The 16,478-nt window shown below is 42.9% G+C and overlaps 1 protein-coding gene across 1 annotated transcript in view; it reads left to right on the top strand.

Moving 5' to 3' along the window:
• Window positions 1-16,478, top strand: part of MARCHF4 (membrane associated ring-CH-type finger 4) — a 166,635-nt gene that overhangs the window by 95,584 nt on the left and 54,573 nt on the right. The window lies entirely within an intron of this gene.

The raw sequence follows: 16,478 nt of genomic DNA, 5'->3' as shown, positions 1-16,478 counted from the left end.
GAGGGGTGAGAGGGGGAACAGCCAGCGTGGTGTCACTATATCCTGTTTTTGATACATCGGTATGATCAGTGACGTTCTTGGGAACCAGAAGATGGAAAGGCTGGCAATGGCAAAGCAGGTATCCGCCTACAACGTGCTACCAAGAGTTCACAGTTTGCTGATATGAAGCATGAATGAAGTTCATGTCCCTGACAGCAATGGAAATGTGCTATGTGGAGAATATGTAATGTACTATACTTGATGCGGCCACACAACTCCCACTGATGCCAGTCCATGTTTGCTGTGGATCAGGGGCATGATATGACCTTACGTACCAGGGAGTTCAATGTGAATATAGCGTTAACCTGGAGTGGGACACTTATGGAATAGACTCTGCTGACTTGCCTGGCTAGATAAACTAGAATCCAGAAGTGTGATCATTTGGGCTTTCAGTTTCTAGGGAATTTTTGCTATATTCTGTATTAGCACATCCATAGTAATCCGTATTGTATTCATTAGCATATTCATAGGTAGGGTAGTATATCCTGAAAGTGTGAGTTTTACATCCTTACTATCTCCATTTAGGTGCCACTGAGTTCTCTGCGGCTAGGTATTTTTAAAGCACCTGTCTCTGATATCTCCATGCCAAGTGCATCTGCACATCCTATTGCTGCAGGGAAGTGCTTGAAGAGGTTTCAGTTACATCAAGGTTCTGAGTCAGTCCTGCCATAGCAGAGATTCAGAGTTAAGTGGGTCACAGGTAGGTGAACTCTCTTGTGTCTGACTAACTTCACGTTGTATGTAACTAACTTCACACTGCCCTCTCTGAGACCTCTCTCCACCTGTGTAGGCCGGGATTAGATTGAGTGCGCCTCTATCTTTGTGCTCTATGGTCGCTTCTCTTTGCAGAGAATTTTCTTCTTCCCTTTCTCCTCCAACTGAATAATAGTAAAGGAGGAAAAAATAGACATCAGGAGCAGTGTCAATTAATTCATGGGAAGAGACTGTAGGGAAGGCACACGTTGCATATTGTCATTAATTTAACCTCATGCTTCAGGATGTGCAATGTAATTTGGGTGGGGAGAAGTGCCTATCACCTTTCAGTGGTTGACTGTAGCCTACAATGACAATAAAAGCTCTATGGCCAAGTAACAGTTGAGGTTCTATTTTAGCTCAAGTGGTTCCATTTCCAAAGTTTCATGCGAGCATTTAAATGCCAATTTTTCTATTGTGCCTATGGCGTCATTACAAAGGCATAAGCTAAGGCTGTGCTGAGAATGGACATGAGTTCTTCCTGTGTGTCTAGTGTACAGTTTGCTCAGAAAATGATGAGAGACTGGGGGAAGGTGGTTGCTTTCCTCTGAAACATCATATTTTAGCCATTGCCAGAGTCAGGATGCACCTTAGTAGAAGGATGAGTGGTGTGATTCAGTATGGCTGGAAATAGCACATTGGACTAGCTAGTCCAATAACCTGATCCAGGTGTGGTAGGAGAGACACCACACTGAACCAGGGGCCAAATCTCATGGCAAGGGAGCAGAAAATGCAGCAGTTTGGTAACTCACAATAAAGACTTACTCCAAGAAGCCTAATCACTTACATTTTAACAGAGCATCTTTCATTTGGAAGGATCCAAATGTGTTTTTTCTCTTCAGACACTATATGAAGTGCAGCCATGTCTGGAGTGGATAATGTCTAGAATTTCCTAAATGTTGATGATGCCAATCAGCAGTTTGCAGTTGGACAAATGTAGTCTCCAGAATGAAATTATTATAGGATCCAAGTAATAAATCAGCCATATGTAATACTGAGTAGCTTTCTGCTGAGTGTGACACAACTTCAGAGCAGCCAGGTATTGTATGTGCATTTCTCTCTCTCTCTCTCTCTCTCTCTCTTTTACACATACAATAAACCTTTGCAATGCAAAGAATTTGTTTCTATGGAGGAAATTTAATTTTCAGTATCTCCAAATGGACTTCCTAGTGCACACCAATGGTAACTATACTGTTCTTGATTATGTTTCTATCGTCTCTCATCTGTGTTTTTATATTGTGCCTACCACTGCGGTGTCTGGTTGTCTTCCCCAGCTGGAATGGGAAAACATTGTCCAGAAAGGTAATAGAACCGTGTTTTTTGCCTGCAGCATGAAAGCTCTGTTTCAGGCAGAATGAGTCACCTGGATCACAGCAGCTTCACTTACAGAAGGTCTCTGGCTGGGTTGAAATCAATGTTGTGCAACTTCCCGATGTGGGTGTGGAACCAGCTTCCAGGGTGCCTTCAGTTCTAGCCATCTGAGCCTTTTCTTCTGGGAAGTTGTCATGCAAGGGAAACAGATTTGGGGCTGAAGCTGCTCTTTCTCTTATTAATTCCTCTCCCATGTTTTTTTTTTTGCTGCATGTCTATTGAACTGGGCCTAACGTTTGAGACCTAGGACATGCTTTCTCTTCTAACATCTGCTTCCCACAGTGATGGCAGGAGCTGGTGAAATAGGAATATGTAATGGAGCACCCAGTGTTAGAGTTTAGCTGCCAGAAGTACCGAGGACAGTGGGGGGCAAGAGGGAGGAGCAGGTTTGCTCTGACTTTTCTCCAGGGTACTTGACATAGTCATATAGCATGACATCCGTGCCTATTTGAAACACAGGTGAAGTGTAAGCAGGGGCTGTGTGATGAGCCAAGCGACTCCTAATCTTGATTCTAATCCAGTGCCTCTCAAGCCTGCTAGTCCAGCTCTGCAAAAGACCCTCCTCCTGATCTGCAGTCCCTTGTTGTTCCAGTCTTGAGCCCAAGCTGCTAGTTGTTCCAGCCTGAATTATGGAACTAGGCTGAAACCACCAAGCTAACTTCCAGATGTGGGCATAACATTATGGGGTGTCGCGAGATCCAACACATTCTAGTCTCATCAGGTTCTTATACTGCATCCATCATTGTAGTACATTAGTTCTTACTGCCGACTGCCAATTTCAATTTAACTAATTGTATATAAGCAGAGAGCTAATGAAATAATATTTATTGTTAGCTGTGCTTTTTCGGTGTTTAGCACATTACCAATAAAGTCTGTTGCTGCTTTATTCTCTTACTGAATCATTTTCTGAAGTGTCGCTGCTGCCTACAGGTTAAACCCATGCGAGCAAGCAAAAGCCAACGTTTTGATTTAATGCCAAACATTAAGAGACTGAAAGCAGAATTTGAATCCAGGACTAGAGATTCATCTACTGCAATCCTGAATTCCTTGTGTTCTCCCATCCACTTCCTCTTCCATTCATTTCTTTTTTCAGCTCCTCTATTGGCAGGCTGCTATAAGACTGAAAAATCATTTCCCTGCTTCCGCACTCTGTAGTAACAAGGGACGTGATCTCACATAAATTGGGATGTTCTGGGAACCATTTTAATCTCTCCTAGTTGGCAGCTGAAGGATGCATTATCTCAGATGCCATGTCCTCCTGCATCCATCTTATACCATTTGGAATGGCCATGGTAATTGAAGGGCTCTACATGAGGGAACTTTATAATTGCAGATGTTGTTCCTATAGTCTGTGAGATATAAAGGGGGGAAAAGGCTCAGGTCAAATCTTAATGAAATACTCCAGGTCCATAACAGCACCAAAGCTACGACGTAAACAAATGGTGTTGGTTATTTTCTACAGCAATTACATTGCTATCAATGGATCTGTATCACTAGCTTCCTCTGCCCTGGGGAAGAGCTGAGAAAGTCATCTGTATGTCAAGAGACTTCACACTCGCCCTGCATGCCGGCTTGTAACCAATAATCACCAAAGCCATGAAGGGCATTTCTTTCAACTTTCATCAGGCTTACCCCACAGGCAAATGACCTTAAGTGATCAAAAACAAGGGGGCTGTGCTCAGACAAATTGCAATAGGGCCTTTTGTCTCTCGGGTGCCAGTTAGAACCCAGCCAGCTGGGTAGTGACTGGTAGTCATTGCTCAGTGGCCTATGTGGAAATAAATTGGTGCCTTCATTCAGTTCTTAGTGGACAAGGGTCAACATCTCAAAACCTACCATCTCATTTGGCAATTTTATTGGCAGTCTCAGTACAGCACCAAGGACTGAATGAACAATGGTTGGAGAACACGTCTAGGTATGGTAGAGACAGTGCTTCCAGAACTTGGTTAAATTGCAAACACCCAGAAAAATTGGCCTCACTGTATCAACTCTTCCTACTGAACTGCTCTGCTGTTAACATTGCCTGCCACATCCCTTGGATTATCTTCCCCACAAGGCTGTGGAAATAGATGAGCCTTGCAATGTGCCAGGAAAACTAACACATTCTGCATCTGCTGGATCAAATTCCAGATACATGAACATCTCTCTGCTGGTCGCATGCACACTCTGGCAGGCTTCTGCTTCAGGGAACCCCTTCCAGTCTGAGCCATGCTTTAACTGGCACGATTAGGCCCTTAGCTTGGGACAGGGGACCTAGATTTGTCAGTTTTTTCGGTTTTAAAGCTGGTTTGATTCCTGGTTCTCTCCTGCCCATGTCTTTGGTGCATTGTTTCACAGCACTGCAGGGCACTGTTTAAACAAAACCACCTGTGTTCATTGCCTTTCTGAATTAATCTTGATGAGAAAATTTCTGTGTATACCTATTTCTGTAAAAGCTTTTAGTTAAAAACCTTATTTTGGGGTTTAAACCCAGTTAGCATTGTCTACAAAAGATTTTTACACTGTCTATGCTGTGCATATATCGTTGTCCTTCCATTATTGTCGTATTGCATTATCTACTTGGCTTCCTATTTCAGTGGGCCAGGAAGGATCTTATCTTGAATGACTGATTTATGGCTCTGTTTAGTATGCTCCTGCTGTTGCGATGATAATCCAGTAACCAAAGAACCCTGGGGACCAGTGCCAAAAAATCCACCCTCTTTGTCATTTTGCAAAGCTGGATGACTGTGGATGGAAAATTTCTCCTATGGAAGCCCCTGGCAACATTCCCATTGCCTTGAATGGGAGCTGGATGGTGCCTACGAGTAGCAGTCTTGCATAGCTGCAATTTTGGAAGTGGCCATTTAGCGGCTCTAACGCTGCCAATGCTCTGTTGGCCACGTTATCATTCACTAGGAAAATGAGACTATAAGATGAATGTTAGAGAGTGGGTCTAGCTAAGCTTCCCAGCCTGGCTCTTTAGACGTCACGCTAGAATTGTTTCCACTTTTCCAAGAAAAAGTATATTGCTCTATTTGTTCTGCTGTTTTAAAGTGGAATCTAGCATTTGGGGGAGCTAATAGGAACCAATTTCTATGGATTTTCCATGGTGGCTTCTTTCAGCACTGCTGATGGCATAATATTTTCTGAAATGCCCATTAGCTGAGTATTTTCAGGAACAGCTTCCTGGGGAAGTAACTCTGCAAAGTTCAATTATGTGAATTAGGAGCAAATAGCTGATAAGAATCCTATTATATGGTGCTCACATGCTGAAGGCATTAACTTTATACTTTGAACTTTTAAAGTACACATTGATGGATCTGATTAGGATTGAACATCTGGAAAGGTGAAGGTTCCAGAGGATTAGAGATAATAAGGGATAATTGGCAGATTCTTTTTTGCATTAAAAATGAATAAGTTGGGGGGAAAAATCTGTTTAGCAGCTACTTTCTTCATAGTAAAAAGCCATTGTGTTAAAGGCTTATAATGGAAAAACTTTTTAATTGGCTGAAAGTTATTACACCAAACCATAACAAATGGGGCTTTATTGTCCTGTATCTCTGTTACAATCAACAGAATTGTTCTGGATGGGGAGAAGGCTAACTCAGTGGTTTGAGCATTAGCCTCCTAAACCTGGGGTTGTGAGTTCAATCCTTGCAGGGCCCATTTAGGGATCAGGGCAAAAATCTGTCTAAGGATTGGTCCTGCTTAGAGCAGGGGGTTGGACTAGATAACCTCCTGAGGTCCCTTCCAACTGTGATATTCTATGGATTTACATGCATAGCAGGGTTTGGCCCATTACTGCATATCCCATACAGAAATAGCAAATCTAGACTTTGTCTGAAAGGCTTTCATTTATGGGGAAATGACAAAAAATGAAGGAACAGAGGTAAAATCTTCATGAGAAGTAGGGTCCACATGCAGGGCTGGCTCCAGGGGTTTTGCCATCCCAAGGAGCCCAAAAAAAAAGCCACGATCGCAATCTGCAGCAATTCAGCAGGAGGTCTTTTGCTCTGAGTAGGAGTGAGGGACCCTCCACCAAATTGCCCCTGTAATGGCATAATTCCCCAATCTAAACCTTAGAGTCCAAAAAAATGGGGTACCAACATGAATTCCTCTAAGCTTAATTACCAGCTTAGATCTGATAGCTGCCACCAATCAGGACTTGGAGTGCCTGATACACTCTGGTCCCCCCAAAACCTTCCCTGGGGACCACCAAGACCCAGACCCCCTGGATCTTAACACAAGGAAAGTAAACCCTTTCCCTCACCGGTGCCTCTCCTAGGCTTTGCCTCCCTGGGTTAGCCTGGAAGATCACTGTGAATCAAACTCCTTGAATCTTAAAACAGGGAGGAATGTCCCTTCCCCCCTCCCCTTTTCCCCTCACCCAGAGGCGATACAGATTCAAGCTCCGTGAATCTAAAACAAAGAGGAAATTTACCTTCCCCCCCACTTCTCTTTCTCCCTTCTCCCACAAATTCCCTGGTGAGTACAGACTCAATTTCTTTGAGCCTTAACAAGGGGAAAAAATCAATCAGGTCTTTAAAAAAAAAGACTTTTAATGAAAGAAAGAGTAAAGATAAAATTATCTCTGTAAATCAAGATGGAATATTACAGGGTCTTTCAGCTTATAGACACTAGAGAGAATCCTCCCCCAGCAGCACATACAAATTAAAACCAGCAGAAATACAATTTAAAATACTTCCAGACAAATACACATTTGCAAATAAAGAAAACAATCAAAAAGACTAAACCGCCTTTCTACCTTTGTACTTACTAAATTTGAACAGAAGATTAGAGAGCCTGTAGGTACGTGTGGTCACTCTCAGAACCCAGAGAGAACAAACAAAGAAAAGAACACACAAACAAAAACTTCCCTCCACCAAGATTTGAAAGTATCTTGTCTCCTGATTGGTCCTCTGGTCAGGTGTTCCAGGTTTACGGTTTGTTAACTCCTTACAGGTAAAGGAAACATTAACCTTTAACATTAACCCACTGCCGAATACCTGAAAGTGCCACCCCACTCCGGAGTTGCCACCCCAAGCACCTGCTTGATAAGCTGGTGCCTGGAGCCGGCCCTGTGTGTGTGTGTATGTTATCTAATGTGCTTTATTGTTTTGCTTCAGAAAATGGAAGCTGCTGCCTCAAAATTTAAAGGTTCAGAGTAGAGAAAATAAAATTATAACAGCTACAAACACCAGACTGAGATGACTTATATTGATATATCTTGGGATATATTCCATTCCATTTGTGTTAGCTTCAGTCTGAATCTGAACTTGGTAGCTCTGTCTAACACACACACTGTGGTAACTGCATCAGAACTTGGGCTCATAACATTAATTGTTGTTATGATTAACACCTGATGAGGTGCTAACTACATACAGGTGATAGTTCTCTCACTTGCTTGACGAATCAAAAATATGGTTAATCATATTTGGGTGAATTAGATACTGGAACACATTAATGAATAAGATGGGGGTTTCTTTCATTTTTCTCATATGAATCATTAACTTATAGAGATGAGCAAATAATTCACAGACTATTTATCTGATGAATTTAAGCCTCCTTCTGTTGATGGATCATCTATGTTTAGAGCACAAATTCATCAAGCTTATTTATGATTCAAAAGTATTAGATAAAGGGGTTTTGTGAGTAGTTCTCTCCAAGTATACACGATTTGAATTTTCTTGCTTGGTTGATTGTGACTGGTAAATAAGTTATGTGGTATTGCTTCTGGTCTCTGACTGGATTTGTGCTCAACCCACTTGGGCAGGCATATTTATGTATGGCAATTTGTTACATTCTGTAAATGCTCATCCACGCAGCATTGAACATTCTTATTCTGTGAAAATTGTTCTAGCAAAAGTCAATGGCGTGAATGTCTTCAGGGTGTGAACATGGCAGGAAGTAACTTAATTAAAAGTGTTGAGTGAATATTTGCAAAACATTTCTCAGTAGTAGTCAACTCTCTACACTAATTTAGCAATAATTTATCATTTACCATTTTTATCAATAGACATCAAGTCTTGGCCCTTTAAAATACCTTCAGTCCTGTAGGAAGGATGCATTTTCACCTTGATCAACTTGATCGATTGATCCTTCAACCCTCATATAGATTGTGCCAATCACAATACATCTTTCATTCTTCTTTTATCCTGGCCTTCCTTCTCCATGTGCGGTCATGCCTTTTTGCAGTAAAATCTTCCTATCTTTTTGGAGGTCAGCCGAGTGGATGTTTCAGTTCCTGTGGGTACTACTCAGCGACAGCTGTAGTCCATCTGTTGTCGGTGAGCCTCACGATATACCTGGCCCATCGCATTTTACCGTACCTGCTTTCAACAATGATGTACTGCACTCCACTCTGCTGTCTGATCACTTCATTAGGGAGTCGGTCGCGGATTGAAATCCCCAGAATTCTTCTTTCCATCGTCCTCTCTGTGACAGTTGTTGATCCTCTAGCTTTGTCAGCGCCCATGTTTCACTGCTGTATAATATTGTGGGCAGTATCGTTGAGCTGAAAAGGTTGCCTTATTGTTTTTCCTTTGGAGGACATCCTTGATAGAATTGAATGCATGCCAACCAGATTTCTTTCTTCGTGATAGTTTGCCTTCCTGATCATGGTGCGTGTTAATTTCTTGGCCCAAATAGGCATATTGTTCAACTTCTTCTATTTACTCATAGACTCATAGACTTTAAGGTCAGAAGGGACCATTATGATCATCTAGTCTGACCTCCTGCACAATGCAGGCCATACAATCTCACCCATCCACTTCTATAACAAACCTTAACCTGTGTCTGAGTTATTGAAGTCCTCAAATTGTGGTTTGAAGACCTCAAGCTGCAGAGAATTTTCCAGCAAGTGACCCGTGCCCAATGCTGCAGAGGAAGGCGAAAAACCTCCAGGGCCTCAGCCAATCTCCTCTGGAGGAAAATTCCTTCCTGACCCCAAATATGGCGATCAGTTAAACCCTGAGCATGTGGGTAAGACTCACCAGCCAGCACCCAAGAAAGAATTCTCTGTAGTAACTCAGATCCCATCCCATCTAACATCCCATCCCAGACCACTGGGCATACTTACCTGCTGATAATTTGGATTTGACAACTGAATCTTTGATTCAATTGCCAAATTAAGGCTATCCCATAATACAACATCCCTCCAAAAACTTATCAAGCTTGGTCTTATAAGCCAGAATATGTCTTTGCCTCCCACTACTCCCTGGAGCTGTCCAGAACTTCACTTCTCTCTCTAATGGTTAGAAACCTTCATCTATTTCAAGTCTAAGCTTCCTAGTGTCCCAGTTTGATACCATTTGTTTCTTGGTGTCCACATTGTACTAGCTTAAATAAATTCCTCTCCTTCCCTACAATTAATCCCCGCTGATATATTTTATAAAGAGCCATCATATCCCCCTCACCTTCTTTGGTTAGGACTAAACAAGCCAAGCTCTTTGAAGTCTCTTTCCCAAGACAGGTTTTCCATTCCTTGGATCATCCTAGTAGCCCGTTTCTGAACCCTGTTCAGTTTGAAATTCATCGCTCCTTAAACATGGGAGACCAGACTGCCACAAGTATTTCCACATGAATCTCACCCACGCCTTGTATAATGGTCCTAACACCTACCTTATCTTTGCTGAAATACACATCGCCTGATGCCTCCTAAAACTGCATAGCTTTTTTCAACGGGCCATATACGTTGGCGGCTATAGTCATCCTGTGATCACCATACTTCTGAGGTCCTTCTCCTCCTCTCTGTTACTTCCAACTATGTGTCCCACCAATTTATAACTAAAATTTCTTTTTATTACTCCCTAATGCATGACCCTCTTTCACTTTTCACACTTTAATTTCATCCTATTACTATTAACTTCGTTACAAGGTCATCCAGATCTTCCTGTATGATATCTCCGGTCCGGTCCTTCTCTGTGTTAGCATACCCCCACTTTGTGTCATCCGCAATTTATTAGCACATTCACTTTTTGTGACAAGTCAGTAATAAAAGTTTAAATAAGATTCGCCCCAAACTGATTCCCCTAGAAGGGAACTTTGTCCGCTAGTAGCCTCCTTCCAGCCTGACAGTTCACTTCAGTACGACCCATTGTAGTCTCTTCCTTTAACAGTTCCTTATCCACCTTTCAATTTTCATATTGATCTCCATTCTTTTCCAATTTAGCTAATACATTCCCCATAGTGGAAACTGTGTCAAATGCCTTATTTAAATCCGGTAAATTAGATCCACTGCATTTCCTTTGTCCTAGAAAATCTGTACTCTCAAGAAAGAGATCAGGTTGGTTTGGCAACGATCTACCCTTTTGTAAACATGTTATATTTTGTCCCATTACCATTGAACCTAAGTCCTTACTACTTTCTCTTCAAAATTTTGCCAAAGACCTTACAATACTATAGACATGCAAGTACAGGCCTATAAGTTTTATTGGATTACCGTTTTTTCCCCTTTCTTAAAAATAGAACTATGTTAGCAATTCTCCAGTCGTACAGTAAAACCCCTGGTTTACTTGGACTCATTAAAAATTCCTTGCTAATGGGCTTGCAATTTCATGTCCAGTTCTTTTTAATATTCTTTGGAGAAGATTATCTGGGCCCTCTGATTTCGTCCCATTAAGCTGTCGAGTTGGCTTTGCTCGGATTGTGGTAATTATCTACCTCCATATCCTCATTCCCATTTGGTCATCATTTCCATTATCCCTAAGTCCTCATTAGCTTAATTACTGAGGCAAAGTATTTATTTAGATATTGGGCCATGCCTAGATTATCCTTAACCTCCATTCCCTCCTCAGTGTTTAGCGGTCCAACTTCTTTCTTTGTTTTCTTCTTATTTATTTGTTCTCCCTTGATTATTATTTCAGCGTTTTGCAAGGAATCAGACTGCATACACTTCATTTTAGAGCAGTTCATCTTCAGTCTGACTTAGCTGCTTTTTGTGTTGAGTTTTCGCAGCATTTTCTGTAGTTTGATAGAGTTTTCTGCAATCAACACAATATTGTCCGTGAATCTGAGGTGGTTTAACTGTTCTCTGTTGATGCTGATTCCATCCTTCCTGTTTGTCCACCTTCTTACCATTTCAAGGCAGGCTGTGAAGAGTTTTGGTGAAACCATGTCTCCTTGCTTCACACCTTTTTTGACTGGGATGCAAAGGGAGTGTTGAACAGAGTTATATCCATAGTGCAGTCGGAGTTTGCTTCCTTTAGTAGTTTGATGTAGTTTGTGTTGATGTCATGTTCTGCAAGAGCTTTCAACACTGCGTTGATCTCTATGCTGTCAACCCCTTTTTTGTAGCTGGTTTATAGTGAAGATAGGGTCCAAGGTGCTGAAATTCCTTTGAAAATCTGCCTGCTTTCCTGGCTGCTGCTCGTCCAGACTCAGAGTTGGTTTGTTATTGTTTTGCTAAATACCTTGTGAACATGTGAGAGCAGGCATATTGGATGATAGCTCTTTAGATCTTCACAATTGCCCTTCTTGTACAGCAAAAAGGTGTTGGACTCCTTCCAGCTGGATAGTGTCTTCTACATTTCTAAATAATGACTAACTCTCTGAGAAAGGGTTTTCCAGAGATCATGGCCTCCAGCTCTTATCATTTTGGTTGTCTGTCCATCTTTTCCTTCCTTCATTTGGTAAACTGCATGTCGAACTTCACTGAGGACTAGGAGTACATGCTTGTTGGTCTGTTGAAGTGTTGGTAGTGGGACATTTATCTGAGATGTGAACAGTTTGGTGTAGAAATCTTTTCATACCACTTGCATCCCTGTTCTGTCAATTACTGCTTTTCTGTCCTTGTTCTTCAGCACTGTTATTGTTAACCTGTACAGCATCAGTTCCTGTTTGCATTTTTTGAGGCTTCTGCAATCTTCAGCCATCTTAAAGAGCCTTTCATTTTGGTACTTCCTAAAGTCCTCCTTTAGTCTTCTTATCAGCATGCAGAGAAGGGAGTACTCAAGTTTGTCGCCATCATTTTGTTTCATATTCCTCCGCTTCTCTAGCAAGTCCCTCATTTCCTCCAAGATTCTTCCCTTCACTCTTGTCGCCATTATCTGAGAATCCAATCTTCTTTGGAAATGTTCACTTTCAGGAGTGCCTCATTGAATATTTTTGGCAGCTGACTTGCCATCTGTAGTGCTTTCTTCTCTACGTTTACTTTGAAGATGAGCCTTGCTGTGAGCAAGCGGTGGTCACTACCCATGTTGAATGATGGCACTCCTGAGATGTCTTGTACGATGCCCTGTTTATCAATCAGAATATAGTTGATCTCATTCTTGTTCTTCACATTGGGCATGATCCATGTCCACCTTCTCCTGGTCTCTTTATTAAACCAGGTGTTACCAATGAACATTTCTTTTGTCTCCACCAGAGTTGCCAGTTGCTCTACTTGTGAATTCCATTTGCCAGTGCTGTGCCATGCCTTCCAATGAACTTTTTGCCGCCTTTCCCTCTTCCAACCTTGGCGTTGAAGTCTGTCATCACAATCATACATGTGGATTTTTGAGCAAGGGTTTCCTCAAGCTTATGATAGAATTCTTCCACATCACCTTCACTTGCGCTTGGGGGAGCATAGATCTGGATAATCTTGAGGGTGCTATTCTTGTTCAGTTGAGAGTACAGCACTCCATGATGACTTGAATTTGCAGGAGATGATTTTTGAAGATCATCATCATCATTATCATCATTGAATGATAAAACTGATTCCTCCAACATTTCTTGTGTCTTCTCCTTTTCCCAACACGATGGTGTTTCCATCTCTCCACTTCACTTCCATCTCCTTTCTTCATCATGTTTTGCAGAGACCAAGGACATTATAGGCTGTCCTTGCCTTCTCCATTAAGTGGTTGATGGAGTCATATAGTTGTAGGTACACACTGAGAGGGCAGTCCTTTTTCTGGCCCCTGGGTTGGCAGTCTGACACCTTAATAGGATGGTAGGACCTATTGGAGAATACACTCTGATATCATCACTGTCAGACAATCCAGGGTCACCACTGTGCCACTGAGGCATTGAGGTAGCATGCATTTTAATTTTAGTTAATGTTACAGGAACTCAATGTTATTGAATGGAATTGACCCTAGAAGGCAGGATGAATTTGAAAGGGTAGGAAGGATGATTTCATGGATAGGGCACTGGATTGGGGCTTGGGAGATGTTGGTTCATTTTCTGGTTCACCCATGAACGTTTGAGATCATAGAATCAGAGAAAATCAGGGTGGGAAGGGACCTCAGGAGGTATCTAGTACAACCCCCTGCTCATAGCAGGACCAATCCCCAACTAAATCATTCCAACCAGGGCTTTGTCAACCCTATCCTTAAACCTCTATGGAAGGAGATTCCACCACCTCCCTAGTAACGTATTCCAGTGCTTCACCACCCTCCTAGTAAAAAAGTTTTTCCTAATATCCAACCTAAACTTCCCCCACTGCAACTTGAGATCATTACTCCTTTTTCTGTCATCTGCCACCACTGAGAACAGTCTAGATCCATCCTCTTTGGAATCCCCTTTCAGGTAGTTGAAAGCAGCTATCAAATCCTCCCTCACTCTTCTCTTCTGCAGACTAGACAATCCCAGTTCCCTCAGCCTCTTCTCATAAGTCATGTGCTTCAGCCCCCTAATCATTTTTGTTGCCCTCCGCTGGACTCTTTCCAATTTTTCCACATCCTTCTTGTAACGTGGGGCCCAAAACTGGACACAGTACTGCAGATGGGGCCTCAGCAATGTCGAATAGAGGGGAATGATCACATCCCTCGATCTGCTGGCAATGCCCCTATTTATACAGCCCAAAATGCTGTTAGCCTTCTTGGCAACAAGGACACACTGACTCATATCCAGCTTCTCGTCCACTGTAACCCCTAGGTCCTTTTCTGTTCCCAACCTGCAGCAGTGCATGGGATTCTTCCATCCTAAGTGCAGGACTCTGCACTTGTCCTTGTTGAACCTCATTAGATTTCCTTTGGCCCAATCCTCTAATTTGTCTAGGGTTAGGGATCTTGGTAAGTCACACAAGGTACTCTCTCCTTCAATTCCCTGTGAGATAGAGATAACTCTGTACCTTGCAGGAGTGTTGTGAGGATAAAATCCATTAATGACTAAGGTGCTCAGAGGTTTTGTTGGTGAGTCATATAAATTCTGCATGCCAACATCTGATATGCACTGTAGAGAAATGTGGACCAGATTCTCAGCTGGTGTGAACTGATGTAGAAATGCACCAGCTGAGGATCTGGCCCTGGATGTGTTTTTTTTCTTTCTCTTAGAATTAGCAGATCCCAGATCTGTTCTGATTATTTTTATCACTTAATGATTCAGGTCCAGATAGCCAGCAAATCACCTGCAGCTCACCATCAAGAAGACTGAATGGAGTGTGGGACAATGCGTCCCCAGTCCACTGGCAGCAGGGACATAGAGGCTGGTTTATAGTACTGGGACAGGTTGCAGGGAGTTACATATGGACCAAAACTGCATGTTTGGCTGCTTAGGTTATACCACTGTAATTAATTTTATAATATGTTTTAAAATATTAATGTATTGGCTAGTAGTCCTATTTCAGGTCATATTTCCCTTGGTTTTCACACCTCAACTGCTAGAACAGGGCCTCATCCTCCCTGACTGAACTAACCTCATTATCTCTAGCTTGCTTCTTGCTTGCATGTATATACCTGTCCCTGGAAATTTCCACTACATGCATCCGACGAAGTGAGTATTCACCCACAAAAGCTCATGCTCCAAATAGATAGAGGGGGAAGAGTCTTTGCCTGTCCACACTAACGCCATAATCGATGTTAACAGAGTTAAATCAATTACGCCGTACCCCGCCACACTACAGTCCTTAAACGATTTAAAGCTCTTTAAATGATTCTGTACCCTACAAAACGAAGGAACGCTAAAACAATATATTCGGAATACTGTTAGTGGACGGAAATCGACATATGGCCCCGGAAGTATCCCACAGTGCCCACTGACGCCTGGACAGCACTCTGACTGACGCAGTGGGAGTAAACAGAAAAGCCCCACGCGAACTTTGAATACATTTCCTATGGCCGAGCATGAAGCGATCACACAGGTGGGATCCATCCAAAAAAAAGAGCTCCAGCATGGACCGTAACGGAGAAGTGATCGACGCGTGAGGGACAAATCTATCAGAGACTCCGTATCGAAGACAAAATGCCAAAGCATTGAAAAAAATCTCCAGGCTACACATGCGCGTGACAACGTAACGGCAGCCAGAAGCCAAATGGATGCAATGAGGAGGGTACTGAGGACTCACAGCTATCCACAGTCCACAGCATCTCCGAAAATTTGCATCTTGCGACTCCCCATGCGTGTAGGTCAAAACACAGCCGGCATGGTTAGGAATAGCTCCTCGTTACTCGCCCCCCACCACCCACCACTATAAAGAAAGGAAGAAATCATTCTTGACTTCTTCAATGTACCTAATCTAGCGAATGCTGCGACGCAGAGCAGGAAGCGCAGTATTGCACGCACTCCCCCTCCGGAGCAGATGGGCAGGCGTAAGGTCTTATAACCCAAGTACCTGCTTGATAATGGTCAATATCTAACATGTTGGCCTGAGAGAGGCCAGCACGGGGGCGCCTGGCTAGAAACAGAACAGGAATATTCTGGTCACTCCCAGGAGATGTACAGAATGGCGTAACCACTCATAACAATGGGCTGAGCTCAATCAGCCCCCCCTTTCATGGTAAAGAAAAATCTGACGCCCAGACATCATACAGTGGATCTGGGCTCCTCCCCCACACCACTAAGCTGCCTGGACTATCATACACCGGAGGACTGCCCCCCCTCAATTTATGTCACAAAAACTCCATCTTATTACTCATGACACAAAGGGAGGACACGCCACGGTAGCCCAGGAAGGTTGGGGGAGGAAGGAAACAACGGAGGGTTGCAGGGCACCCCGGAATACTGACACAGAGCAGCTGGCGCCGTAGACACGAGTCCTCTAGTACACTAACCCATATTCTAGGCAGGAGACTGATCTTGAGAAACCATAAAGAGGGATTGACTGGGAGTCATTCCCACTTGCTTTGCGCCCCGCGCAATCCAGCCAGGGCACTCAATAGCAGAACAAAAAGGGGAAGATCGCGCACTCAGCAAGTATACTCCAGCATAGATGTACAGAACAAACTGTAACCATCCGCTATCACATGTCAAAACAGAAATGAATGCGCATATAGCGCGACGCCTGTAGCCGCAGCACCAGACACATATGGTGACGTGATAATAATAAAAGCGAATGGCCCAGGTTGCCTGCATGGGGCGCAGGGCAATCCAGGGAAAAAAGGTCAAAGATGTCTCGTTGTTCCGGAGGAAGAAATGACTGA

This window comes from Chelonoidis abingdonii, chromosome 10 (assembly GCF_003597395.2).
Source record: "Chelonoidis abingdonii isolate Lonesome George chromosome 10, CheloAbing_2.0, whole genome shotgun sequence".
In the NCBI taxonomy this organism is placed as follows: Eukaryota; Metazoa; Chordata; order Testudines; family Testudinidae; genus Chelonoidis; species Chelonoidis abingdonii.
This window is presented reverse-complemented; position numbering and strand designations above follow the sequence as displayed.